This window comes from Cervus canadensis, chromosome 7 (genome assembly GCF_019320065.1).
Source record: "Cervus canadensis isolate Bull #8, Minnesota chromosome 7, ASM1932006v1, whole genome shotgun sequence".
In the NCBI taxonomy this organism is placed as follows: Eukaryota; Metazoa; Chordata; class Mammalia; order Artiodactyla; family Cervidae; genus Cervus; species Cervus canadensis.
In genome coordinates, this window is record NC_057392.1 from 27,715,742 (window position 1) to 27,742,686 (window position 26,945).

The 26,945-nt window shown below is 45.4% G+C and overlaps 1 protein-coding gene across 5 annotated transcripts in view; it reads right to left on the reverse strand.

The window, feature by feature from the left end:
- Window positions 1–26,945, reverse strand: part of ERG (ETS transcription factor ERG) — a 315,796-nt gene that overhangs the window by 100,760 nt on the left and 188,091 nt on the right. The window contains exon 1 of one of the 5 annotated variants that reach the window (XM_043474742.1): window positions 24,147–24,272. The exons of the other annotated variants lie outside the window; for them this stretch is intronic. The gene's annotated coding sequence lies outside the window, so the exon portion shown is untranslated. Of the gene's footprint in view, window positions 1–24,146; window positions 24,273–26,945 lie in introns of those variants that run through there. 5 annotated transcript variants of the gene reach the window in all.

A 26,945-nucleotide genomic window follows, 5' to 3' on the forward strand; every position in this document is an offset into this window, starting at 1 on the left:
TTCTCACTTCCACTGTATAGTTGTAAGGGATTTGATTTGTACTTAGTTACTCGGTTCTAAGAAATAAAGCACAGAAAAGGGGAAAGCAGTGTCCTTGTAGTGATAAATACTGGCAGACACCACCTTCACCAAGGGATCCAGGTCAACACCACCAGCAAGAAGACACAGCAATGCCATGCCATGATGCCGTGAGATGGGTGCGTCACCTCTGCAGGATTTTCTTCCTAAGAATCTACTACCTCTGCCTTGGCATGACAACCCTTCATTTGTCAGAGAGCCATTCTGCCAAATACCTCTATGGTTTTTCCAGTAGTCATGTACGGAGGTGAGAGTTAGACCATAAAGAAGGCTGAACACTGAAGAATTGATGCTTTCAAACTGCAGTGTTGGATAAGACTCTTGAGAGTCCCTTGGACTGCAAAGAGATAAAACTAGTCCATCCTAAAGGAAATCTACCCTGAACATTCATTGGAAGGACTGATGCTAAAGCTGAAGCCCCAGTACATTGGCCATCTCATGTGAAGACTTAAGTCATAGGAAAAGACTCTGATGCTGGGAAAGATAGAGGGCAGGAGGAGAAGGGGACAACAGAGGATGAGCTGGCTGGATGGCATCACCGACACAACAGACATGAGTTTGAGCAGGCGCCAGGAGTTGGTGAAAGACAGGGTGGCCTGGTGTCTGCAGTCCATGGAAAATTGGTAGAACATGAATAAAGTGTGCTGCTTATTTAAAAACAGGAGGTGGTAATTTTTTTCTATAAAGAAGCAAATAGTAAAAGTTTTCTCTTTGTAGGCCATGTGTTCAACTTTGAAACTACTTACCCCTGCCTCTAAAGTGCAAAACTGGTCTAAGACAACACAGCAGCAAATGGGCATGGTTATATTTAAATAATATCACTCCTTTTAACCTGTACTTAGGGCTTTCCTGGTGCCTCAGCTGTAAAGAACCTGCTTGCCAATGCAGGAGACCCAGGTTTGATCCCTATGTCAGGAAGATTCCCTGGAGAAGGAAATGGCAACTCACTCTAGTACTCTTGCCTCGAAAATCTCATGGACAGAGGAGCCTGACTGACGGACTACAGTCCGTGAAGAGTCGTACATAACTTAGCGACTAAACAAATATTCCAATACAACTCTCATACAAAAATGGGCCCTGGGGAATGAAATAATGACATTGGCAACAACATGAATGGACCTAGAGATAATCATACTAAATAAAGTGAGTCAGAAGGACAAAGATAAACACTATGAGATACCACTTATATGTGGACTATAAACTATGACATGGATCTGTCTATGAAATAGAATCAGACTCACAGACATAGAAAACGGACCTGTGGTAGCCAAGGTGGGTTGGTGGGAGCTGGGAAGAGGGAAGGGTTGGGAGTTTGGGATTAGAAGATGCAAACTGTTATATCTAGGATGGATACACAACAAGTTCCTTCTATACACCACAGGGATCTATTGAATATCTTGTGATAAACCATCATGGAAAAGAATATGAAAAAGATATATATAACTAAATTACTTTGCTGTACTGCAGAAATGAACACATTGCAAATCAACAAAAATAATTTTTTTTTAATTTAATGGCTGGACAGATCCCATTAAAACCCAGGTCATAGTGCTATTTTCAAGAACCCAGAATAACAAACTGAACAAGTCCCCCATCTTCCATCCAAATCCCTCCTAATAAAGTTGAGAAGTGCTTTGCCACAGCATATGAATAAGACAACAGGACTGGAGTTCATAACCACTTGGGCACTGCTCCTCCTGTGATAGTGGCATTAAGACCATCCTATAGTCACAGGACCTTTCTTTAAGCACGGTCTTAGGCAGGTCTGTTACGAATAAAGCAAGAAACCTCACAGTGAAACAACCTCGGAGCTGGGAGGATGGCCTGGGAGGATGTGGAGGTCTTCGTCAGCACACGTGAGCAAAGCCCGGAAGAAGTCTCCACCACATTGGAGCATCCTAACCACGGCCCCAGGGTAGCGGGTGGCGGGACACCTGGGGCTGAGACTGGAATGGACCCATCTGCCCTGCTGAGCAGCGTGGCCTTTGTCACGTGTGATGGGGAGCTGGGGAAGGATCTCCTGCAGGTGAGTACCCAAGTCTGTGTTTCAGAAAGACGACACCAAAAGGGCAGGTGGATCCACTGCAGGGCGCCTACCATGCCTGTGAACCAGGAGGATCGGCTGTGGGCCCCACCGTGAGGGTCCGGGAGGACCGGCTGCGGGCCCCGTTGTGAGGGTCGGGGAGGACCGGCTGTGGGCCCCATCGTGAATTTCTGGGAGCAGCCGTGGAAGATGCAGGTCTTGGACTCTCTCTCAGTGGGAAGGACGGAGGTCCTGACCCTGGAACTTAACTGCAGCCATTTTAGGGGGAGCTCTGAACCCATGATCTCACACCTCCAGGAAGCTGAATTTCCTCCCTCTGCATGCACCCCAGGCTGCTCAGGGTGAGTAAGGAGGTTCTGCTCACCTCTAAAATGTTAAGTTCGTGACTCAGTCTTCATTACCACAAGCCCAGCACAAGCGCCATGAGCACACGCCGTCCTGAACTCGGCCACCTTGAGAAACTTCCCCAATCTGACTTCCCATCACTTCAACCCCATCTTGGTATCACTCAACTGTCCAGGCAGGTAGAGGGTTGAGTGAGGTCATTCTTCTTTAGTAAAGCACTTGGTTTATCTTGTTCACTATCCTTTGGGACACTGAGCCCATTTTTTTTTTTTAAACATGATCCTACGACACTTAATTCTACATATATAAATTGTTCTCTCTTTTTGCAGAGAGTATTTTAAATAAGAAAACAATTATTTCAGAGACAAGAGAGTAGTGAAATTGTAATGAATGAAGCTTAATCCTATCTTGACATATGGGAAATTGGCTCAAGTTTGGGAGTGCCAAAAATTCAGGAGCATTTACAAATGCCAAGGAGGAAATATCTCTCACTTTGTGGGTGTGAGAAAATAGGATAGGTGAGGGAGATGTGGTTTGGGAATATTATTACTTTCTGAAATGACATATTTAAATGTATGGTACAGATACTGTAGTAAAGTGAATGAGTTTGGATCTAAACAGGTATAAATATTTTACTTATGTTTATTTATACTTATAGAAAAGACCCTGATGCTGGGAAAGATTGAAGGCAGGAGAAGGGGACGACAGAGGACGAGATGACTGGATGGCATCACCGACTCGATGGACATGAGTCTCAGTAAACTCCAGGAGTTGGTGATGGACAGGGAAGCCTAGTGTGCTGCAGCCCATGAGGTCGCAAAGAGTCAGACACAACTGAGCGACTGAACAACAACATACTCATATATACAGGCATCCCTGGTGGCTCAGACTATAGAGAATCCGCCCATCAATGCAGGAGACGTATGATTGATCCCTGGGTCAGGAAGATCCCTGGAGAAGGAAATGGCAACCCACTCCAGGTATTCTTGCCTGGGAAATCCCATGGACAGAGGAGCCTGGCAGGCTGCAGACCACAGGGTTGCAAAGAATTGGACATGACTTAGCAATTCAACAACAACAACAACGAATACTCATATATACATACGACATCAAAGGAGGAAATAAGTTGGAAAAAATAAGCCCAGTGATTGTTTTTTTCTCAGACTGACATGAGTGTGGAGCTAAAGAAAAATGGCTAAAAGTTTACTCATGAGCAAATCTGTCTTTTGAGTATTTCCTTCCGATAAACAGCAGAGAATCCTGGGAGGGGCAATTCTTGCCCATGTATGAGTCATCCACGGATTAACTGTAACAGCTAAGCCCCATTTTTGGTCCTGGAATTCACTCACAAAAATGGTCATGCCTGAGAATTTCCTGTCAGTCTGCTCAACCCCACCTCTGTCAAGGCACTCACCACTTGCATATTTGACACAGGAATCGAGCGGTGTGTCTGACCCAGGAATCGAACTGGGGTCTCCTGCATTGCAGGCAGATTCTTAACCAACTGAGCCATCAGGGGATGCCCCGTGTATTCCTGAGAAGAACTCTCGAAGGGAAAATGAAGAATTTCTCAGGAGGAAAGGCCAAGAAATAGGACAGCACACACAACCTTGAATTCCACTTTAGTGCGACCTTCCTGGGTGATCAGAGAGGGCAGGCACGTTGGCCAAGCATCTCTGGATACTGTATCTTCTGTTTGTATCAGGTGACCTTCAGCATCAGAGCCTGCTGGGTCCCTGGGGGCTCTGGCCCCTGCCCTGCAGTTGATCAGGTCAGAGGCCCCAAAGAGACACTGCACCAACAACTCAAACTTCCATCTCTTCTCTGCCTCAGCTTTTCGCCCTGAAAACCATGTGCTTCTTGTGGGTTGAAAAATCTCTTTAAGCCACGTGGTGCTTTGTGGGGCAGATAAAGCACCTACCCTGAAAGGACCACTGAAAAACAATGAGATTCCTGCCTGTGGGGAAGGTGCTAAGTATGCAGTCCTTATTTTCAGAATAAAAATTAAAACCGGGTGAAATGAAAAACTTAGCTCAACAGTTTTTGTTATTTTTCTGGAGAAAACTTTGTGACAAGAAGTCTCCAACCAACAAAAATATCTGTAGACAATGATAATTTATGCCCTCTTTTCTCAGTAAAATAAATGGCTTTAAGTCAGGTAAAGAGTATAGGCAATGTATTGGTAAATACTACTGAGCAAGCGCCAGGAGATGGTGAAGGACAGGGAAGCCTGGCGTGCTGCAGTCCCCAGGTGTTGCAAAGAGCTGGACATGACTGAACAATAAATAGGCAATGTAGGATCTTAACAACCTGAATGGCAAGATCAGAAGGTGGCTATCACTTACAGCAGGTGCCTGTGTGGATTCATGCGTCTAACCTACATGTTAACCTTTCAGGTAGGAGCTATCACAATCCCATTTTAAAGATGCAGAAACTGAGGCTCAGCTAATGAATTAAGCTGCCTGGAGCCCACTGCCAGTAAACACCAGAAATCTAACCCAGCTGCTGGATCCAAAGGGCACGGGTCTGACCACTGAACACACTCAATCAAACAACCTAGAACTGAAGTAGCTTCAAAGGCATCTTGAAATGCAATGAAAGAGTATTAAAAACCAACCCAGCCCGTGAAAAGAGCCAGTGTATCAGAGATGCGATGTTCAGAAGGGAAGTAACCTACATCATTTAACTTTCTCTCCATACCGTTAACTCTGGACTCCTGAAAAGGGCATCATCCCCCATTTCACTGGTACCCCACGGCCAAGTAGGGTTTCCCCTGTGGCTCAGCGGGTAAAGAATCTGCCTGCAAATGCAAGAGACTTGGGTTCGATCCCTGGGTTGAGAAGATCCCCTGGAGAAGAGAAAGGCTCCACTTCAGGACTCTGGCCTGGAGGATGCTACAGACTGTATATAGCCCAGGGGGTCGCCAAGAGTCGGACACAACTGAGCAACTTTCACACCACGGCCAAGGCACTCCCATCTCTTCACACCTAACACAGAAGGACCTGGGACAAGACTGAACCTGACCTCAGCTGAAGCAGGTGGACCTCTCCTTTAGGTAGAATGCTCCTCTTCCTCTGAGAAATCACAAGAAAAGAGCCAGCCTTTCCATGGCTCACCCCAGGGAGCACCAACCTCTGTGAGTACAAGGCTCTCTGCCCCCCAGCTGCACAAGTAGGGGCGTGACCTTCAAGAGCGCCAAGCCTGTCTCTGCCCCAGGGTCTTCACCCACGCTCAGCCCACAACCCTTCCCTGAGGCAGCCAGCCTTGCCCTCGCATTGCCTTCGGATCTCTGCCTGACAGCCTCCCCCAACATCGTGTCCGGACTGGAGCCCCCAGCCCCCGCCAGCAAGCTTCTCCCTCCCCTCTCCAGTCGCACCATCACTGTTCCGCAGCGTCCTAGCTGCAAGACCCCCCACAGGCCCCTGCTGGACGGAGAACTCCATGTGAGCCTGCCCGCCCTGCCTCCCACACCCCCAGCATCCATAGTCCACAGCTCAGCGGCTCATCAGGATACACGGAAGAGTTGATTCCCACGAGCCAAACCCAAAGGGATAAGAAGAAGATTATGTCCTCTTGCCACGCTCTTGGTGGAATCTCTCTGGACAAATCAAACGCCCTGAAGCTACTTGTCATAATAAAACAAAAACCTGCCTACTGCTTTTAGGCACATACGTGAGGACGGTACCTGCGGACTCCCGGAAATTAAACAGAAGCCTGAAATGTGCACAGGAATTAAAGTGTCCAGCGCCAGAGAATTCAGCGTGGACGCGGCAAACAGAACTCCTCATGGCTTAGGTGGGGGCTTAAGAATGCAGATGTGATCGCTACACCATTGTTTTTTACATCTCTGGCAGTGAACAAAGCCCTAAGTGTCACTGGGCATCTTAGGAGCAAGGGCCTGCCGGGAGGGAACAGATGCAAGGGCTTTGCGCCTTTTCATCAGCATAAGGGGTCTGACGGTCCCCACTGTTTCTGGGCGCTTGGCCTTCGTAACACCCCCGAAACGCGTTCTCCTAAAGATGTTCCCTGAGATAGGACACCGCTCTGCATTGTTTAGCTGCATACCAGCATGAATATCCCAGGGTAATCCACCCTTCTTTTAACGGCCGATGACAGCTCCAATGGCTGGGCAAAAATCAGTTGAAGGAAAGGGAAGTCTTGTCGGAAATGAGATTAATCTTGTAACGAGTGTTCAGCCCTGATAACCCATCTGGGCACACAACTGCTTCAACTGGAGAGCTATTAACCTTCACCCAGCAAGCTCTGTCCAACCGTTATAAACATTAAAGAGACAGAGACCTTCCCCCCTCCTCGTAGACTAAACAACCAGATTTGAATTCCACGTAAACGGCCTCTTTTCTGCAGATGTGTGGGGATGACGAAGTCTAGGGGGGCAGGTGGGTCATGGCTCTGCTGATAACTCAGGTAATTAACTTTGGCTTTGGTTTGCTCAAATGGAGCTTATTAGCGTGAAACATCATCTGGGACAATTTTCAGTAAAATGACTAGCTCGAGGGAAGTTGGAGAGAGTTGATTTCATGCAGGAACACACACACTGCTAGGAGAAAACACAACTTGAGTGTGCCCCCCCCAACCCTTTTCTATTTCTTTTATCCAACAAGAGGGGTAGGTGCATAGTCAGTTCCTCTCTTCCAACCACGGCGGGCACTTGCATGAGAGAGGCAGCTTGTGGTCACTGAAAGGAGATATTTCTTTTTATCTCTGAGAAGATATTAGCTTTCATGTGGAGCAAACCTGTGATCTTGCCTTTATCAGCTAATGCTGTAACCGATTGAGTTAACCAAGCCGCCCCACGTAAATTCATGAGTGGTTAGGGTGACTCAGGTGGTAAAAAAAAAATCCACCTACCAATGCAGGAGTCCTGGTTTCAATCCCTGTCTTGGGAAGATCCCCTGGAGAAGGGAGTGGCTACCCACTCCAGTATTCTTGCCTGGAGAGCCCCAAGGACAGAGGAGCCTGGCGGGCTACAGTCCATGGGCTCACAAAGAGTCGGACACAACTGAGCGACTAACACTTTCACTTCAATTCAGGACATGAACCACCTACAACTGAAAATAACTTTCACGACAATTTCAAGACACACTCTGAAGTCATTTAACTTATTGTTCAGCCCATAGCCCTCTTTAGCATCAGTTTATACAGAGCCATTGGGTTATCTATATCTAAGATAATAACAATGACCAGATAAAGGTGAAGCCCTCTGAACCTTACAACTGATGACAAAGCAATGTGGGTGCATCATATACCCCACATACGGCATTTAAAGAAGGAAAATATTTAAGTGCATATGCTAAGTAATAGGAAGGACGGGATGTTCTATGGAACTAACTTCTCCACTGTGCTAAGTTATTTCAGCCATGTCTCTTTTTGACCTTACGGACTGTAGCCCACCAGGCTCCTCTGTCCAGGCAATTCTCCAGGCACGCACACTGGAGTGGGTTGCCATGCCCTCCTCCAGGGGATCTTCCCGACCCAGGGACTGAACCCAGGTCTCTTACATCTCCTGCACTGGCAGGTGGCTTCTTTACCACTAGCGCCACCTGGGAAGCCCATCCTCTCTACTAGTGTGGCTGTAACTCAGATTTTTTTAAAAAATGAAAAAAGAAAAGATTCATTTAGCATGTTCTAAGTAAACTTATCTCCCCCAAGATTGTCATCCAGTCTTCATGATGACCACAGACAGCTCTCAGAATAGCTCACCCTAACAGGGCGTCCTATCTCTCCTTCGAACGAAGTTTCTCTTCCTCCAGAAGGTAAGTCACAAGTGCCAGTCCTCAGGGTTGTGTCTGCACTTACCCAGCAAGGCTGTATCTCCAGTATCTCACTCACGCTGGTCTCTAGGAACAGCATGAGAGAGGGATACAGTAGAGGGTACACGTCATACAGGGACGTTACTGCAAGGACAAAATGTCCTGGCCTCAGGGTCTTGCCTACAGGCTTTGCACTTACTTGCATCACACACTGCTGCTCCTGCCATGAGTGGGTAAGACCACAGCGCAGGAGGAGTGAGAGGAAAGTAAACAGACCAACTCCTGCATCACAGGGACACAGACCATCTCTGTATTTGCAACAAAGCTGATGCCAGCAAGGGACCCCATGGTCCAATTCTCCCAGTCACCCTGGGAGCTTTTAGGGAAGGTGGAGATGGGCTACAGCTACAGTCACTTGAACTGGTCAGCTTTTCAGCCTGGAGTAACCACTGTGTGTACTTGAAGGAGACCAGGTCACACACAAACAGCATGACCAAAGTCCCCCGACTGGTCTTGATTAAATTCGCATTTCTTTCCCAAGAAAATCTTGCAGAGCCTTCAATGTCCCTGATAAGATGAAGCTCAACTTCACTTAGAGTCAGATCCATTTCATATGATGTAATAGCAGGATATTCAGGGGTAGATCTTGCTTCTGGTTCCAAATTCTTTATGTGTATAACCTCAGTATGATAAACAGACAGAAGACAGAAAAGAAACCATAGCACCTGAGAGTCAGTTTATGATGCCGTCTTATGTCCTAGAGGAGGGCAGGTTCAACTCGAGGACATATGATAAAAGCCACATGAATCATTTTTTTATAAGATGCAAACAGCACACTCATCCATTAGTCTAGATTGGGTAGGCAGGATGAGGGGGACTGGCTAACTCAGTGCCCACGTGACTCTGATGGCTGGCGTGGGCTGCGCTAACCTTGTCACATTTCTCGACATTTACCAAGCACAATGATGAGATCAGGGAAACCACAACTTCAAACCCCGTATCTTGTGAAACTGAAACAATTGCAGAGTAAACACTTTGCCCGACAGTGATTTTTGTTTTGATCATCATACTTGATTGAACCACGGGGCAGTTGACATCCATGCTGTGAAGTCGTATATTTTTTTCAGTGAAACAAATTGCATTTACCTATTCCAAATTGGTATGGACATCTGTCTGATTTCTATCTAAGCATGAATGTTAAGAATCTCAGTATTAGTGCTTTAGTTGTAGGCTTTACCACTGAGTAAACCTCTCCCAGTGGTCATGCATGGATGTGAGAGTTGGACTATAAAGAAAGCTGAGCACCGAAGAATTGATGCTTTTGAACTGTGTTGTTGGAGAAGACTCTTGAGAGTCCCTTGGACTGCAAGGAGATCCAACCAGTCCATCCTAAAGGAGATCAGTCCTGGGTGTTCATTGGAAGGACTGATGCTGAAGCTGAAACCCCAGTACTTTGGCCACATCAGGCGAAGAGTTGACTCATTGGAAAAGATGCTGGGAGGGACTGGGGGCAGGAGGAGAAGGGGACGACAGGATGAGATGGCTGGATGGCAGCACCGACTCGATGGACATGAATCTGAGTAAACTCCAGGAGTTGGTGATGGACAGGGAGGCCTGGCGTGCTGCGATTCACAGGGTCGCAAAGGGTTGGACACAGCTGAGCAACTGAACTGAACTGAACTGAACTGAAACCTCTTCTAGTAGGCAGGCAACATGCAGAAGAGAAGATCCACCCTGAAACCTGATTTGTCTTCTTCCTACCTAAAGAGTTGCCCCCAAACCAACCTGGAACTTCATAATGTGACCTTATTTGGAAATAGGATTTTTGCAGATGTAATTAAGGATACAGAAGAGATTGGACTAGATTAGCAAAGACCCTAAATCCAAGGAGAGTATCTTTTTAAGGGACCAAGAAGGGCAGACAGAGACTCAAATAAGGTGACATGAAGACAGAGGCAGGGATGAACATGATGTAGCTGTATTTCCAGGAAGGTAAGGATTGTGGACGGCCGCCCAGAGCTGGATTGGAGGCATGGAATGGATTCTTTCAGAGTTCTCAGAACCAACCCTGGGACATCTTGATTTTAGGCTTCAGGTCTCCTAAACTCCAAGACAACACATTTCTGTATTTTAAACCCCTAGTTTGTGGTTATTTTCATGGAAGCCCTAGAACACTAACAGACTACAGGTAGATACTGTTTTTTAACAAACTTTTTGCCATTCCAAGGTGTTACGTGGCCCATTAATTGCCTTACAGGGTTAGGAAAGCCTCCAAAAGGGCTTGAAGGTTAACTCCCAGCTTGCAGCAACCAGACAGCTGAAATTTTTCAGAAGAAAATTAATTCTGCAAAATTTTTCATATAAACTCCTTTGTCTGGCCATGCCCTGATTTTTCTGCTTGGGAAAATGTGTCTCTTGTACCACTTGGGGGAAAAATGTCTGATTTACATTTTAATTCAAGTCTTGATGATGTGGGGGGTGGTTAACAAACATCTTTAAATCTCTCAACATTTTTTTGAAAAGAATGTTACATGTTGAAGGAAAAAAACCAGAAAAATTTTAATTTAATTAGGTAAATTAAAACCTAATTTCTTTAGTATGTTTTTCCAGCCAACATTTATGGGCGAATTTGTCAAGTTAAGATTGAAGTAGAGTGATTTCCAATGCGGTGCTAGTGTCAGTTATGCACATATACATACACCTATTCTTTTTCAGATTCTTTTCCATTACAAGATATTGAATATAGTTCCCCGTGCAACAGAGTAGATCTTGGTTGTTTATCTTTGCTGTTTATCTATTTTATACGTGCTGTGCTATGCTTAGTCGCTCAGACATGTCCGACCCTTTGTGACTTACAGACTGTAGCCTGACAGGCTCCTCTGTCCGTGGGATTCTCCAGGCAAGAATACTGGAGTGGGTTGTCATTTCCTCCTCCAGGGCATCTTCCCAACCCAGGGATCAAACCCGCGCCTCCTGTGTCTCCTGCATTGGCAGGCGGATTCTTTACCACTGAGCCACCTGGGAAGCCACCTCATATATACTCTTTCACAAACAAAATCCTAGTTCTCTTGGGCATTCCTTTTAATTATCCTAAAGACAATGAAGAATTTCCTGACCCAATGGATAATTGGGTTGAGAAACACTGGAATCCTCAATGGTCAATCAAGTTTCTTCCAACATTTTAAACTCCAAAATAAAAGCTGTTTCCTTCTCTTCAACTCTTTAAAAACTAGACTGTAGTGCTGGTTAGGACAGAGACCAAGTCAGACCTCTTCTAATCATGTAAACTGCCAAAGACATGCTGCCCTCAGGGAAAGATTTTAGTACCCCCTTGGTCATTTATTCTTGTGTTCATTCATTCAGCAAATATTTATGAGTCAGTATTTTATGTGCTAGGCAGTGGAGAAATGGCAGTGAGCCAAATTCTTAAGATGGAAAAATTACTCGGTTGGAAGTTCATTTTAAAAATCTTACCAAGATAACCAAATTCTGTACATTTTAGGAAAGATCACATTTTCCTTGGCTTACATATAATACTTGAACCAGTAAAGCTCATTACATTAAGAATACATGAGCTAAACTTGAAATTTCAGTATGGGATCCAACTTTATTACCTGGCTTAGATAAACTGGTTGTTAATTGGCATTAAAGTTAATCTTTCTTGTAAAGCAGATTATCTTGCAATTGAATACAAATAACCTAGCTATTTATGAAAATGTTCCCCACATCATATCCATGGCACAGGTCAACTATATAATAATCACAGTACTGGAAGGGCTACCTGACTCATCAATGAATATGGAAACCCTTAGCGTGAACCATACACAGGATATCAGCACATGTGTTCAAGGGATCAAGTTACAGCTTCAAGGAAATTTCTGAAGAGTAACTGCAGTTAACAGAAGAAGACAAACAAATGGCACCCATCCTAATCCATTAAACACAACTTCCTATGACTGTGCGCCCAGGAGGGGTATTTGCCCAGTAGACTGTACGAGCTGAACGTTTGGATGAGCCAGTGCAAACCTTGGAGAAACCAGTAGGTGCTGCCACTCGGCAAAAGTGAAATTGCTGCTTGGTTTTGCCTCAACTAGGCCAGCATCATGTAACAAAATGCAGGCTCTGGGAACTGTATTTCTGCTTCCAGTTTTCACTTGGAAGCACCTCCAACCACGCCCCAGAACAGACATATGCATGTATAGGGCACATGCTCACAAATATTCAAAACTCCATTATGTCCCGGGCAACCCACACAATCATCCCACATTCCCAAGCCCAAGAAGATTCTCTAAGATAACACATGCTTATTGTCTAACATATGGCATTCAAGCTGGACACAGGAGCATACAAGGCATTGGTCCCAAGACATAGTAATAACTTTGTCTTCTGATCAAGAGGTACAACTTGTCTCCTAACCTCTCGGAGGCAATTAACACAATGCTTTGTATTCGGGTCAGACTCTTTGGGACCCTATGGACTGTAGCCTGCTAGGTTCCTCTGTTCATGGGGTTTCCTAGGCAAGAATACTGCAGTGGGTTGCCATTTCCTTCTTCAGGGGATCTTCCCAACCCAGGGATTAAACCCTCATCTCCTACATCTCCTGCACTGGCCAGCCAACTCTTTACAACTGAGCCACCAGGGAAGCCAATAATTGCTCACTGAATTAAATGAATTAATCCTCTATGGTGTTATCACCTCACTAATTAATGCACTCATTCATGCATTTATCATCCAGGCAGATATTCATTTACTTATTCAATAGACATTATTACCAGGCATGGTCCGCACAGATAAAAGATCATATGGCATCAGCCTTGTAACTTAGGGTATAGAGGGCCGAACTTTAACAAGCAGAGTGTGAGAGTTTCTGTTCTTCAATGAAGTTCCATAGATTCCTAATCATGAACACCAACTGGCAATTCAGTAGATGTCTGCTCTCCTCGAAAGAATGTGTGAGCCAAAGTAGTCGGTTTGAAAGAGCCCTGGACTTCTTTCACATTAGGACCACTCCAGAGACCAGCTGTGGTTCCTCACTGCAGAAACACATTCATTCATTCAGTCATTTCTTCATTCAGAGGAAAGGAGAGAGAGGAGACAGTAGCATCTTATAGCCCTCCAGCTTGGTTTTTCTCTTTGGAGCTTCAAAACTACTGAATTTCTGAGTTCAGCTGCCGAAAGATTGGTTCATACATTGCTTGAACTCCTAAGTGGACTGACAACAGTGACTCTTATATTTATTCTACTATCCTCAAAGGAATGGTATGAGAAAGAAACTGATAACAGGGAGGGAAGTGTTTTCACCTCTTGAGAAGAAGCTACAAATATCTGAAGTCTACTGGAGGAAGCCATTCAAAGATGAACAGCAGAAACAAACATAATCAAGAACTGATGACTTCAAACAAAGCGAGCAAGATGTGACAGTACATTAAATAACAAGAATGAGACTAGGATTAATAACCAGAAAGAGCTCATACCGATTTGCACACAAAAACGCACTACTCTTCAAACGTGCTAAGCTGCTGAAGTCATGTCTGACTCTTTGCGACCCCATGGACTGTAGTCTGCCAGGACCCCTCTGTCCATAGGGATTCTCCAGGCAAGAATACTGGAGTGAGTTGCCATGTCCTCCTCCAGGGGATCTTCCTGACCCAGGGATCAAACCCGCATCTCTTAGTCTCCAGGACTGGCAGGCGGGTTCTTGACCACTAGTGCCACCTGGGAAACATGACTGTATTAAGCTGTTGCATCCTTCCACCAGCACCAAGAAGGGTGTTTTCAGCACTGCTGAATCCACTCTACAGATAAGGAAACTGAGGCACAGAAAAGGGGTGTGCCCTTGCTATGGCATGTTGGAACAAGGGCCTGCCCCTGGCCGTCTGGTTCTGCTCTGCAATAAGACACTGGGTCCTCAGGAAGGGATATGGGGCTTTAATCTCTAGGAGGGGATCATAAACATTCAGCCACTAGTCCTCTTTCTTCACTAACCTGGAGAAAAGAGGCAGGGGGGAAAAGGCCTATTTAAATGAGTTTAATTTCTCCAATTCGTTATTGAAGAATATGTCTCCGTGCATGGAAAAAAGACAAAAGACAAAACAGAAAGAAAAAAATCTTCAAAAGACCCCTGATGGTGTAATATCAGGTCTTCCTTAGTGGCTCAGACAGTAAAGAATCTGCCTGCAATGGGGAAACCCAGGTTCGATTCCTGGGTCAGGAAGATTTGTCTGGAGGAAGAAACGGCAACCTGCTCCAGTATTCCTGCCTGGAGAATCCCATGGACAGAGGAGCCTGGTGGGCTACAGTCCCTGGGGTCGCATGGAGTTGGACACAACTGAAGTGATTGTGGATTTAACTCCCTTTTCTAAATTATTTTCTAGACTCCTCCTGTGATTGTTTTGAAAATGGAGAAAGAGAACAAAGTTTTTATGATTACTGTGTTGTTTAAAAGATATGCTATCCAGTGGGTCTCTTACACCTGTATTCAGGTTTAGTATTCAGGGTTTAGTACACCTGTTTTCAGGCTGAAAAAACAAAACAGAACCAATCGCCACCGTCAGGCAGGCAGTGGTGATTTTTCAGAGAGGAGGTCAAAGATGAGTCTACCAGCCCCGCGACAGCAGCACACAACCATGATTCCCATGGCGCCGGAACCATCACAGACTCAGGAGCTCAGAGAAGTCATTTCGTAAAAAATAAGCAGACGTGGCAGGGAGGCAGCGGCTGGAAGGAAACACATTGGGAGATGAGTCTCAGAGTTTCACTAAAAGGCAGCAAAACTTCACAGTGAGGATGGAGGGGGGACAAGTGCAGAGGAAGAAAGATCTTCATTCAAACAGGAGGTTCCTGAGACAATAACCACGTCTTCCAACAAGATGAGCAAAAGCATCTAAACAAGGGGGTCTCAAAAAGAAAAATATCGCTGGGGACAATTTCATGTCAGTCCCACCAAAATATGTGTATTGAGTGACTGTGTGAATAAAATCACCAGAGTGTGCAGAGCACCGAACTGCGGTGTTGAAAAAGATTCTTAAGAGTCCCCTGGACTGGAAGGAGATCCAAATAGTCCATCCTAAAGGAAATCAGTCCTGAATATTCATTGGAAGGACTAATGCTGAGGTTGAAACTCCAATACTTTGGCCACCTGATATGAAGAACTGACTCACTGGAAAAGACCCTGATGCTGGGAAAGATTGAAGGTGGGAGGAGAAGGGGGCTACAGAGGATGAGATGGCTGGATGGCATCACAAACTCAATGGACATGAGTTTGAGTAAGCTCCAGGAGTTGGTGATGGGCAGGGAGGCCTGGTGTGCTGCAGTCCATGGGGTCGCAAAGAGTTAGACACGACTGAGCGACTGAACTGAACTGATGTTCACATACTGGCATCTTCATGAAACTGGACTACATGTAGCCACATCTGGCAGCTTCTCGGGGTTGCCAGACAAAGTCTCTGCCTTCCCCTGGACGGACATGAACATCTATGGAATACACACTGGGCAGACTCCAGTGGACACTGTCCTCTTGTCCATTTCAACTCAGAGCTCACAGGCACTTTCTGATCATCCAAGGAGGCACTGCAGCATGAAGGGACCCAACAGTTAAGAGCGGCTCAGTCTTCTGATTACTTGGGAGACCCGCAGGAGATCAGGGTGGAGCTGTGGGTTTCCATGCTTTGAGTACGTAAACAGCACTCTTTGGGATTTTGCCAAGGCTCGAGTTGAGTGGCTTTCAGGTGCTGTTTATTTTGTTTAGTTTATTGTTCAGTGTTACTGTTTGTTGACTTGATATATTTTTTCCCCCACAAAGGGGCCAGTGGGTAAGGACATATCCTGTAGGTGGAAAATTGATGATTCCCTATTGTTCAGTGTTTGTGTGTTGTGGTTTTATTTGCTTTGGTTCAAAGGACCTAAACAATGCATTCACTGGAATTTAATAACTTCAGCACAGAGAACAATCTGTGCGCTGAGATTTCTGTACCCAAATCGGGTGAGCTCTGCTTGACTAAAGCAAGCGAAATCTAAAAAAAACCACCCAAAAGAAAACCTCCAAGTGAGATCTCAAGGAGGCTTATTTGTCAACACATACAAAAACAGACTCATGGACTCACAGACCCAGAGGACGAACTTACAGTTGCTGGGGGGTAGGCATCGTTAGAGGGTTTGGGATGGACATGGACACACTGCTATTTTTCAAGTGGATCACCAACAAGGACCTACTGTACAGAGCAGGGAACCCTGCTCACTGTTATGTGGCAGCCTGGATGGGATGAGAGTCTGGGGGCAGAAGGGGTACACATGGATGACTGAGTCCCTTGTTGTTCACCTGAAGTCATCATGACATTGTTAATTGGCTGTACTCCAATACAAAATAAAAGGTTTAAAAAAAAAACAGACTCATGCATCATAACCCACGATTTCAAGGGGACTGAAGAGCCCACGGAGCAGGAGTCCAACTCCTAGAAATGTCGAATGAGCTACACTCCTCTTTGTAAAACCCAGGCAACAGACAAGACCAAGGAGGAGAACAAGGGTCTAAAGCCATTACTTTGGAAACATCACATTGTCGCCCACTTCACGACAGTGAATTCTGCAGACAAATCTGTAGCAAGAGGCTCACCCCCCCCACCCCCCCCCACCCCCCCCCCCGTGGAGGAGAGAGAATGTACAACAAACCACGCCTTTGCAGAGGCAGTTTCCATCCGGAGCTCTTCCTGCGTCGCTGAGCCTCTGGTCGGGCTGGCTATCTGTGTAGGAAGTGGACGCAGGAAGTATCTGTCTACAAACCCTTTATCCTCAAGGTAATTGCCACAGCAGCATTTTACTGTTTACCAAAGCAGTAAACATGCGATCTAAAAAAAGATGTTTTCCATCTCCAAAGAACAAGGCTTAAAAAAATATATATGTGTGTGCTTATTTCATAACCAGCTTCTTATCAAAACCGCCGACAATATGACTGTGCTCCCAAGACCCAGGGAGTCGGTGGGAACAGCCTTGGGGGTGGAACAGAAGCTTCATTCTCAGGGAGGCCCCCAAAACACAGCCTGGTTTTCTTCCCTGAGACACTACTCTAGCAAAGTTGATTTTATTTCTCTTCTTCCAGGCTTAACACAGGCTGAAGAGAGTCAGGGTCTTTGGCTGAACAGGTAAAATCAACAAGACTTTCCATGTTAACTCAAACTGGCAAAATGGATAACCTTTAAAGTCATGTGTAAAAGAGATAACTAGTGGGAACTCTGCTTTATAGCGCAGGGAGCTGAGCTCGGGGCTCTGTGATGACCTAGAGGCGTGGAACAGGGGATGAGGTGGGAGGGAGGCTCAAGAGAAGAGAAGATATATGTAAATTTATAGCTGATTCTTGCTTGGAGAGTTCCATGGACAGAGGAGCCTGGTGGGCTACAGTCCATGGGGTCACAAAGAGGCAGACACGACTGAGCGATTAACACTTTCACTAACCCTTTCATTGCTGATTCACTTTGCTTTACACAGAAACTTACACAACATCATCAAGCAATAATGCACCAATAAAAACAGGATGACAGACATAACATCTTCAAAAATAAACATGTCACTTGTATTTGATCTTGGGCCACATTCTTATTTTATATGCATGCTAAGTTGCTTCAGTCATGTCTGACTCTGCAGCCCCATGGACTGTAGCCCACCGGGGTCCTCTGTCCATGGGATGCTCCAGACAAGAAAACTGGAGAGGGTTTCCATTTCCTCCTGCAGGGGATCGTCCCGACTCAGCTATCAAATCCACGTCTCTTGTCTCCTGCTTTGGTAGGCAGGTTCTTTACCACTAGTGCCACCTGGGCAGCCCTCTTATTTGATACGAGGATATGAATATGCTTCTCGCCCTAGAAGGTCACATAAGAAGAAGTTAAGGACAGAACTCAAATGTGGACACACAGCTGCCGCTTTTGATTACCTGGTCAACCTTGTCTCTATTTCTTTACCCCGGATGAAAAGCTTGAGAGCCTGCACTGTCCCAGGCTTCCTGGGACGACAGACGTGACTGGGTAAATGGAAGCAGGTCCAGGGAGAACCCCTGAGCACTGGAGATGTTTGGGGAGGGGGGGGTCCTCTCCATGGTTACTGCTTTATGTTTTAAAAAGCTCCTGTTGGGTTGTCAACGAGAGCAGAGAGGAAGAAAGAGGATGGAAGGAACGTGAGCATGAGATGGACTGAGAGAAGCAGAGGGCAGCCAGACCCCTGAGCAGGGGTCTCCAGGGCCAGCTGCACAGAGGCTCTGGCCGCCTCCACAGCAAGCGCCTCCTGGCATCGTTTTAGGTCCCGCTCCAAGGCAAAGTACTGGGAATAACTGAGTGCTCACTGTCCTGGAAGAGTCTTTATTTCTTCATCAAATGAAAAGAACACATGCATCAAAGGAAAACTGGCCACCTTCAGGAAAAAAAAAGAATTCACTACCTGTTAGAAATTGGAAAAAAACTTTATGGATTTCCTGAGTTTGGTCCTAGAAGGAAAACTGATGTGACTCAAGTGAAGAATAAAATTAGCTAACAAGCATTAAGGGCCTCAGAGAACATTCCAGCTTGGTTCATCTGCCCGGGAGCTCTGTGAAGTGGAAAGCGTGGCAGCTCCCTCTGATGGAGGGAGACGCCCAGAGGAGGTGAGGGGAGGGACCTGCCTAGGGAGAAAGGCCTGGAGCCCACTTCTGCGCTCCCAAGAAGGGGTGGACGCCAGGCGGCGAGGCGCCTTCCCCCGAGGAGGCCCCGCAGCGCAGGCTGAAGGCCCGGCCACCCGCCCAGGCCGGCTTCTCTCCACTTCCCTCGCCTTCACGGCGACGCCTCCCTTTCCTTGTCCGAGCGATAAGACCAATCCTTTCCCCACAGGGTCTATTTTAAGAATGAAGAAATGAGCGTATCAGGGGCCTCCCTGGGCATAAGATAAGCTCTGGCCGGCTCCAATCACCTTCACCCCGCTGACACTCCCGTGAACAGAAGGTGACACCTCCAGACAACGCAGCTCCCAGGGGGCTTTGCAGTATAAAACCACGTAGTAATTTATATATATATATATATGTTTGTTTTTTTGTTTTAACTTGGAGCAACGTCTTGGGAAATCTACCTCACATTGAGACACAAACTAATTATGTTGACAAATTCTAGAGTGTTGTTTCAACAGCTTCCTCTTCCTCAAAGGTGAGCATCGCCCGCCTGCAGTTAAACTTTAAAAAAATAAAACTCAACAGGGCCCAACGGGGTTCAGGGGGACTAGGACAGTGAAGCTGCTACTGGCTGACGATTTGAATTAATGAACTTGGGGGCCTGCAGCGGGGGGTGGTTGGGAGGGAAAACTTCTCTTCGGTGGTTTAACTCTATTTCTGTACTTGCTCAATGGAAAAAAAAAATATCAATGTGCTATCCTATAATGTTATAACAGGAGGAGAGATGTTAAATCTTCAAGGTTGAATGATTTAAAGGCCATTGTGTTAAGATTCAGGAGTGCAAATTCTCTGCAGGATGTACTAGAAATGCTCTTTGTTTTACACTCCAGAAACTGACATGCATTGTCTTGAACAAAGTCATTTGAAGTAACAGCCCTGATGTTAATGTTATGATTGGATTATGATGTGGCTTTAAAAATAAATAATTTCACTTGGCCTTGGCATTTCTTTTCTAAATGTCTCAGCACTTATCTGTGGTGAACAGCAGATTACGGTTTTTCTTCCCAGAGTCTAGTTCCATGAACACCCCTACGGAAAGACTTGGTAAGGCCTGATGGAAAACTCAGGAGACGCAGGCAAGGAAGTTGATACTTGGGGTGAGGAAACTGGAATCAGCCGCCGATCTGGAATCTGGAACCACGGGCCCTTGGATGTGGCCAAATATGGAAAGAATTCTTGTCACCAAGCACGGAACTGGGTACTAGAGTTTTAGAGTTCTTGAATTTTCTAGTCCTTTATCTTAATCAGCCAACAAGACCATAATAACTGTCGCCTATGGGGTTTTCTCCCTCAAGACTGGTAACATAAATGAGCCAATTATGGTAATTTTCATTATTTAACATATATCTTTTTCTCTTTTTTATTTTTAACTTATGAAAGTGTGATACATTTACAGGAGACATATCACTATATCCTTTAATATATTGTGTTTGTTTTTTTTCTCCCTGCATAGTAATTTAACATTAAGAGCTAAGGCAAATACCAAGGGAAAAAAAGATCATATGGTGATAAATAGAGGGGAAACAGATTTGTGTGCCTGGAGCACGTTTCCCAGCCTCTCTCTAATCCTCCTTCCTTATCTGGACAAAAAGCACCAGGATGCAGGCTGCAGTAAGCATCTCATGAGATAATGTGAGCACCCAGCACAGAGCCTGGCATGGAACAAGCTGTTGTAAGGATGATATTAAACTGGATTACAAATTCCAGATACAACACCTACCCTTGAAAAACTTTTTTTAAACTCTTTATTTTATATCAGAGAACGGCTGGTTAAGAATGTTGTGGTAGTTTCAGAAGGACGTGGAGGGACTCAGTCATACACATACATGTATCCCTTCTCCCCCAAACCCCGCTCCCATCCAGGCTGCCACATACCACTGAACATATTCCCTGTGCTACACAGTAGATCCTTGCTGGCTATCCATAATACAGAAGTGGGTACATATCCACCCCACACTCTCTAGCTATCCCTTCCCCCATTCTTCTGCCCTGATAAGCATAATTTAAGTGTCTTTTCTATGCTTTTATCAACAGCAGCTCTATTTAATTTGTATTTAAACTAGGAGAAATACCTCTATAGCAATACATCTATTTAAAATCTGCAACAATGATTATCTTCCTGATACCTTAACTTTCTCTTTATGACCTTAAAGGATTTTAATCAACATTTATTTTTTTCAACAAACATTGACTGAACCCCTACAAAAAAAGAGATGGGCAGACAGATCACAAAAAACAGGTTCTGTGGTTTACATAGGTAGACACAGAATCACACGCCCAAATGCAAGCAGAGCTGAGAGCCTCGCTGATGAGAGAGAAAACTAGGCAGGAGAGAGGAGACAGAATGAGGAGTGATCTTAGACTTTATACAGCATGCCTCAGCCAAGTGCAATAGGGAAATAAGTCTGATCAAACAGGGAAGGAAAGAGTGAAAGAGAAAAAGATCCAGAGGTCACAGTGGCCACTGCTTGAAATAGGTTTACAGCAAAAAAAAAAAAAAAAAAAAATAGTGTAATGAAACACTCTAATTACTGAAATAAAAATGAGATTCCATTTTTGCCCGTCCCAATGGCAAAGCTTCAAAGAGTGAAATATTCAGAGTTGTTATGAGTGCAGTGGAAATAAGTCTCATATATGACCATAAGTCAGAACTGGCACAACCCTTTTAGAGAATAAAGTGGTCATTTTTTTAAAAACTGTGGCAGAGACTTAAAAAAAAAAATATATATATATATATACACACACACACACACACATACACATATAAATACACATACACACACATACCACTTGGTCCAATAATTCCTTTCCTAAGCACTAAGACTAATAAAATAAATTTTAAAAAATTATATAGAGGGTGCATTGCAATGTAATTAGTGAAAAATTGAAAGCAGTATTATTTCCTACAAGAGGATGGGTCAGGGCAATTCCCCTGGAGAAGGAATAGGCAGCCTACTCCAGTATTCTTGGGCTTGCCTGGTGGCCAGACAGTAAATAATCCACCTGCGAAGCAGGAGACCTGGGTTCGATCCCTGGGTTGGGAAGATCCCCTGAATGAGGTCAAGACAACCCAGGCCAGTACTCTTGCCTGGAGAATCCCCGTAGACAGAGGAGCCCGGTGGGCTGCAGTGCATGGGGTCACAGAGAGCTGGACACAAGTGAGCTACCAGCGCGCAGCACACACTAGGATACTGGTTACGTAAACCACAATACTTATTTTAGATGGATTATAACTAAGCATAAAAATTACACTTTCCAAAAGATGTCTGTGACGTGGGGAAACGTGCGTCCAACAGTGCTCACTGAGACCAGCTGGACGGTCAGGGAGGCGGAAGGACAAACAGAAACACGCAGTAGGAAGACACACGGAACACTGATGCTCTTCTCTGGCTGCTGAGCCCGGGAGCAATGTATACTGACTTTTTGCAATGATTCCTTTTTTTCGTCTCCTCTATAGTAAGGATGTTTTATGACCATAATTTGCACAAAACAAGATATGCATTTTTCAAAATAAATGCAAATAATTAAGAGAAACAACAGTGGAAGGATGCAACAGGCAGGAGCGAGAAGCTCTTCAGGCCTCCGCCCTCCGCCAGCCACGGAGCAAACAGCCTCCACCCTGAGAGCAGGACTGAAGCAAGCCTCTGAACAGCCGGGCCATGAGGGACCCCCAGACGTTCTGCCTGCCCGGGTGTTTGGCTCCTGCCTGGCTGCACCCTTATATTATCCAGGGACTCCTAGAGCCCCCCTGGCCTGATCCCTCCCGGCTCCCGTGTGCCCTTCCCTGCCCGGGAGGCCGCAACAGTGACCTGTGGAAGCGACCCGCCCTTCTCCTTGTCTTGCTGGGCCCCTGGAGTTCACAGCCGGAGCCGGCAATGGGGCACACAGACTTCAGAGCAGCGCCAGAAAGACAAGGCAAGTTCGCCAGCAAAGCTGAGATGCGCATCGCCTCGTGGCATCTGCCGTTCACCTGAGCAGTTCCCGGAGCTCTGCTCTCCTGGACTCACATCAGAACAGGCATTAGGACACCCACCTTATAATTCCACCTTATGAGGGGCGGGGGAAGCGGAGCTCAGGACCCTGGCCCAGGGTCACGGGACTGGGAAGGACTCAAAGGCAGGGGTGTCTGTGGCCACAAAGCATCAGAAACCTCAGGGCCGTCTGACAGAGGCCCCAGGGAAAAGAAGAGCTGTCCTCCACGCATTTGGGGTCCCCTGATGCATTTGAGGCCATCCCTCAGCCTGAGAAAGGATCCCACAGGAGCGGACATGCCCCCACTGGGAAGGCCTGGAGACACTCTCGGTCAGGCCCTCTTCTCAGCAGGTCCTACACGCAGAGAAGCTCTCCTCCGGGCTTTCCCACGGCCTCCTGTACCTTGACGCTCTTCTGTCCCAGCTGGTTAGATCAGTGCATCTGCCAAGTTACGCGGGTGTCAAGGGGTCCAGGACGTGCAGCTCTGGGTCTCCCCTTCCCACACAGGGAGCCTTATTCTGGAGGTCTAAACACAGAAGTCATCTTTCCCTGAAAGCATCAGGGACGGCTGTTTCACTTATTTATTTTATTCTTATTTGTACGAACAGTTTTTCAACTTCCCTGGTGGCTCCGATGGTAAAGAACCTGCCTGCAATGTAGGAGACCCTGGTTCAATCCCTGGGTTGGGAGGATCCCCTGGAAAAGGGAATGGCAACCCACTCCAGTATTCTTGCCTAGAGAATCCCCATGGACAGAGAAGCCTGGTGGGGCTACAGTCCACGGGGTCACAAGCAGTCAGACACGACTGAGCAACTATCGCACACACATGGTTTTTCAAGAGACGTTAACAAGTGCATGTATGTGTGGGGAGCAGGGGCAGAGATTTAAACAAAGATCTGTTTTGTAAAAAAAAAAAAAATTAATGAAATAATCACTTTAAAGAAAAGATGGATAATTAAGGAATGGTTCGACAGACTGAACAAGAACAAAGAAACACTGCAGACTTCCAGAATATTCTCCGAGAGCACTGCAGGCCCTTATAAAGGGGATCATGAGAAAAATAACCCCCAAAATCCTATCTTTTCCAATTCCCTTTCCCATGGCCACTGAGGCAGCATGCCCAGGAGGGCAAACTGTGTCCAGGGCCACCCACGGACAGGAACACAAGTGATTTTAAGATTGTTCGGCCACTGAGTCATGTCTGACTCTTGGTGACCCCACGGACTGCAGCATGCCAGGCTTCCCTGTTCTTTACCTCCTCCTGGAGTTTGTTGAGACGCACGTCCACTGCGTCGGTGATGCCATCCAACCGGCTCTTTTTAAGATCACGGCGGGTAATTCTACTTTCAGGCCAGCGCTCTGGGAACACAACCGTGACCCAGTGGGGCAGCAGTATTTTACTTTCTAATCCTTCCACTGCCACTGACTCCTAAAGTAACCAGAGGCGAAACAATTCAAATTTCACTGAAGCCAATGAACTGCTGAAAACCCATATGCCCCAGGGCTGTTCAACTCATTCGTCATATCCCTCAAAATACTATATATATATGAAGGAGATGAGCCTCCTTCATACAACCCAGAGGTTTTACACACGTTGGATTCACACCTGATAGCAAATACTCAGCAAGTGCCTGCTATGCGCAAGGCACGAAATACATAGAAGTGTCATGCTTTTAAATTGTTTTTTTATCTTCTTTTTAACTGAAGTACAGTTGATGTACACTACTGTAAGTTACTGTAGTACAATATAGTGATTCCCAATTTTTAAAGGTTCTACTCCATTTCCAGGGCTTCCCAGGTGGCTCAGTAGTAAAGAATCTGCCTGCCAATGTAGAAGCCTCGAGGTCAGTCCCTGGGTTGGGAAGATCCCCTGAAGAGAATGACAACCCACTCCAGTATTCTTGCCTGGAGAATCCCATGGACAGAGGAGCCTGGTGGGCTACAGTCCATGGGGTCTCAAAAGAAACCAGGCATGACTGAGCAACAACTTCGTTTCCAGTTATTAGAAAATACGGGCTATGATCCTGGGGTACACAGTATGTCCTTACAGCTTATTTTATGTGGAATAGTCCTCTTCACTGCTCACCTCTCTGTTACCCCTCCCCTCCCCTCTCCCCACTGGGAACCATGAATTTTTCTCCCTATCTGTGAATTTGCTTTCTTGTTTGTTGCTGTGGCTACCTTCACTAGTTTGTTGCATTCTTCAGCGTCCATATGCAAGTGCTATCACAGGGATCATCAAGACCCCCAACTTCTGTCAAATCAAAGAAAGGAACTTCCAGAAACAACTCACTGAAACAGGAGTCGCATTCTCCCTCCACAAGCCTTGTTAGGAACCTTCCATCTCCTGTCTGGTTCTAAGAGGCTCTCCACTCACAGCTGCAAACTGGGCCTCTAGTTGCCACGAAAATCCCCACAACTCCATCTGAAAGACTAAAGACCTTTATCCTCTAGTATCAGGGGCTGTAACCTGTGGCTCCCAGGACCACCCAAGGACAGAAGTGGATTACAATAGAATTAGCTTCCCCTGTCACTCTGCAATTGGCTTTTCCTGCCCTTAAAAGCATTATTCTGAGAAGCGACTGCAGGCTTCATTAGACTCCCCAGTGGCCCAAGGCATAACAAAGGATCATCGAAGTCTCTGGGAGACTGGATTAAAAAATCCTAACTGAAGCAAAATCAAGTTCCAAGGCTAACAACTAGCTCCTTGGAGTCAGTAAGCAAAGGCAGTGCAGTTTTGTAGAGAAGGCAGGAGAGGGGTGTTAAGGACCCCCCAGTATTGTCAGGTGCCTCAGAAGGCCTGGAAGTACCAAAACCGACTCAGGAATTGCATGTAAGGGCATTAGTTCTGATGCTTCTATACGCTTCTATTAGAGCTCTTAATTTGATCTTAAAATTCCCGGACCTTTAAGGAGAGATGGACACATTCACATAAGCTCCCAAAATTTTTTTAAAATTCCCATGGAAACACTTTGTTCCCATTTCCAAAATATGAAGGGAAAGTGAGGGTGAGAATCATAAAGACAGGATAGAAACATTGAGCTTTTCAAAGTGCCTCACAGGATCTTATTCAAGCCAAAAAAATAAAAAGAAAAAAAGAAAGAAAGAAATCCACTCAGACACAGAGGAACAACTTCAATTCTGTGCATCTGATACCTGATCGACTAATTGATTTATTTACTGAAACAACAAAAAGCAGAGTGCATTTGGGACTGGCAATTGCCCATATGACAAACTGTTTCCTAATTCCAACAGACAGCCATGGCCGCAATGTTCCCTGTGCTAATTTGAGCTTTGCACTAACATAATTAAAACTGCAGTCAACAGACTCGGGCTGCCTTTTTTCCACTCTATAAACAAGTCTGTAAAATCATTTCATTACTTTACCCAGGAAGCCTAGCAGAACATGTCTTGAAGGAAGTTACCTATAAAGAGGGTCTATTTTATTTTAACAGAGGATTAAAAAGGGTCCACTCGAAGTCATTTTGAAAGTTTACTTAAGCTATAGACAATATACAGAGAATGCAGTGCAACCAAACGTTAAAATAAGCAGAATATCCTGGATAAGTGTAACTCTTGCCAAAATTCATTCTGAAAAATCACAAGACATTGAAGCTTTGAAAATATTTTCATCTCTTAGAAATGTATACTTTAAATTAAACAATGACACATTTGTATTATATGCAAAACACCCCACACTCTAAAAGATGGCCTGTTACTTCAATGTCCTTTGATACACTGATTTTTTGGAACAAACACACATAACTGTACCCGACCTATTCAAAATTTACAGAGAACATTAGATTCAGCTGCTATGAAATATGGACATGAAAAAGGGTGAAAATAAGAATTAAAAAGGCAGCATTTGGGGTTATAAAATCAAACAATTTCTGCTTATATTGCTGAAAGTAGAGCATGTCAAACACTAGATTTTAAAATTTCTTTCTACATCATTATATTTCAGGAGACTTTCAATCCTTATAGCTGAAGAAAGAAAAATCTCTGTAAGATTAAAGTCTTTGAATCATACCTTGATGATTATGTTTTATATATT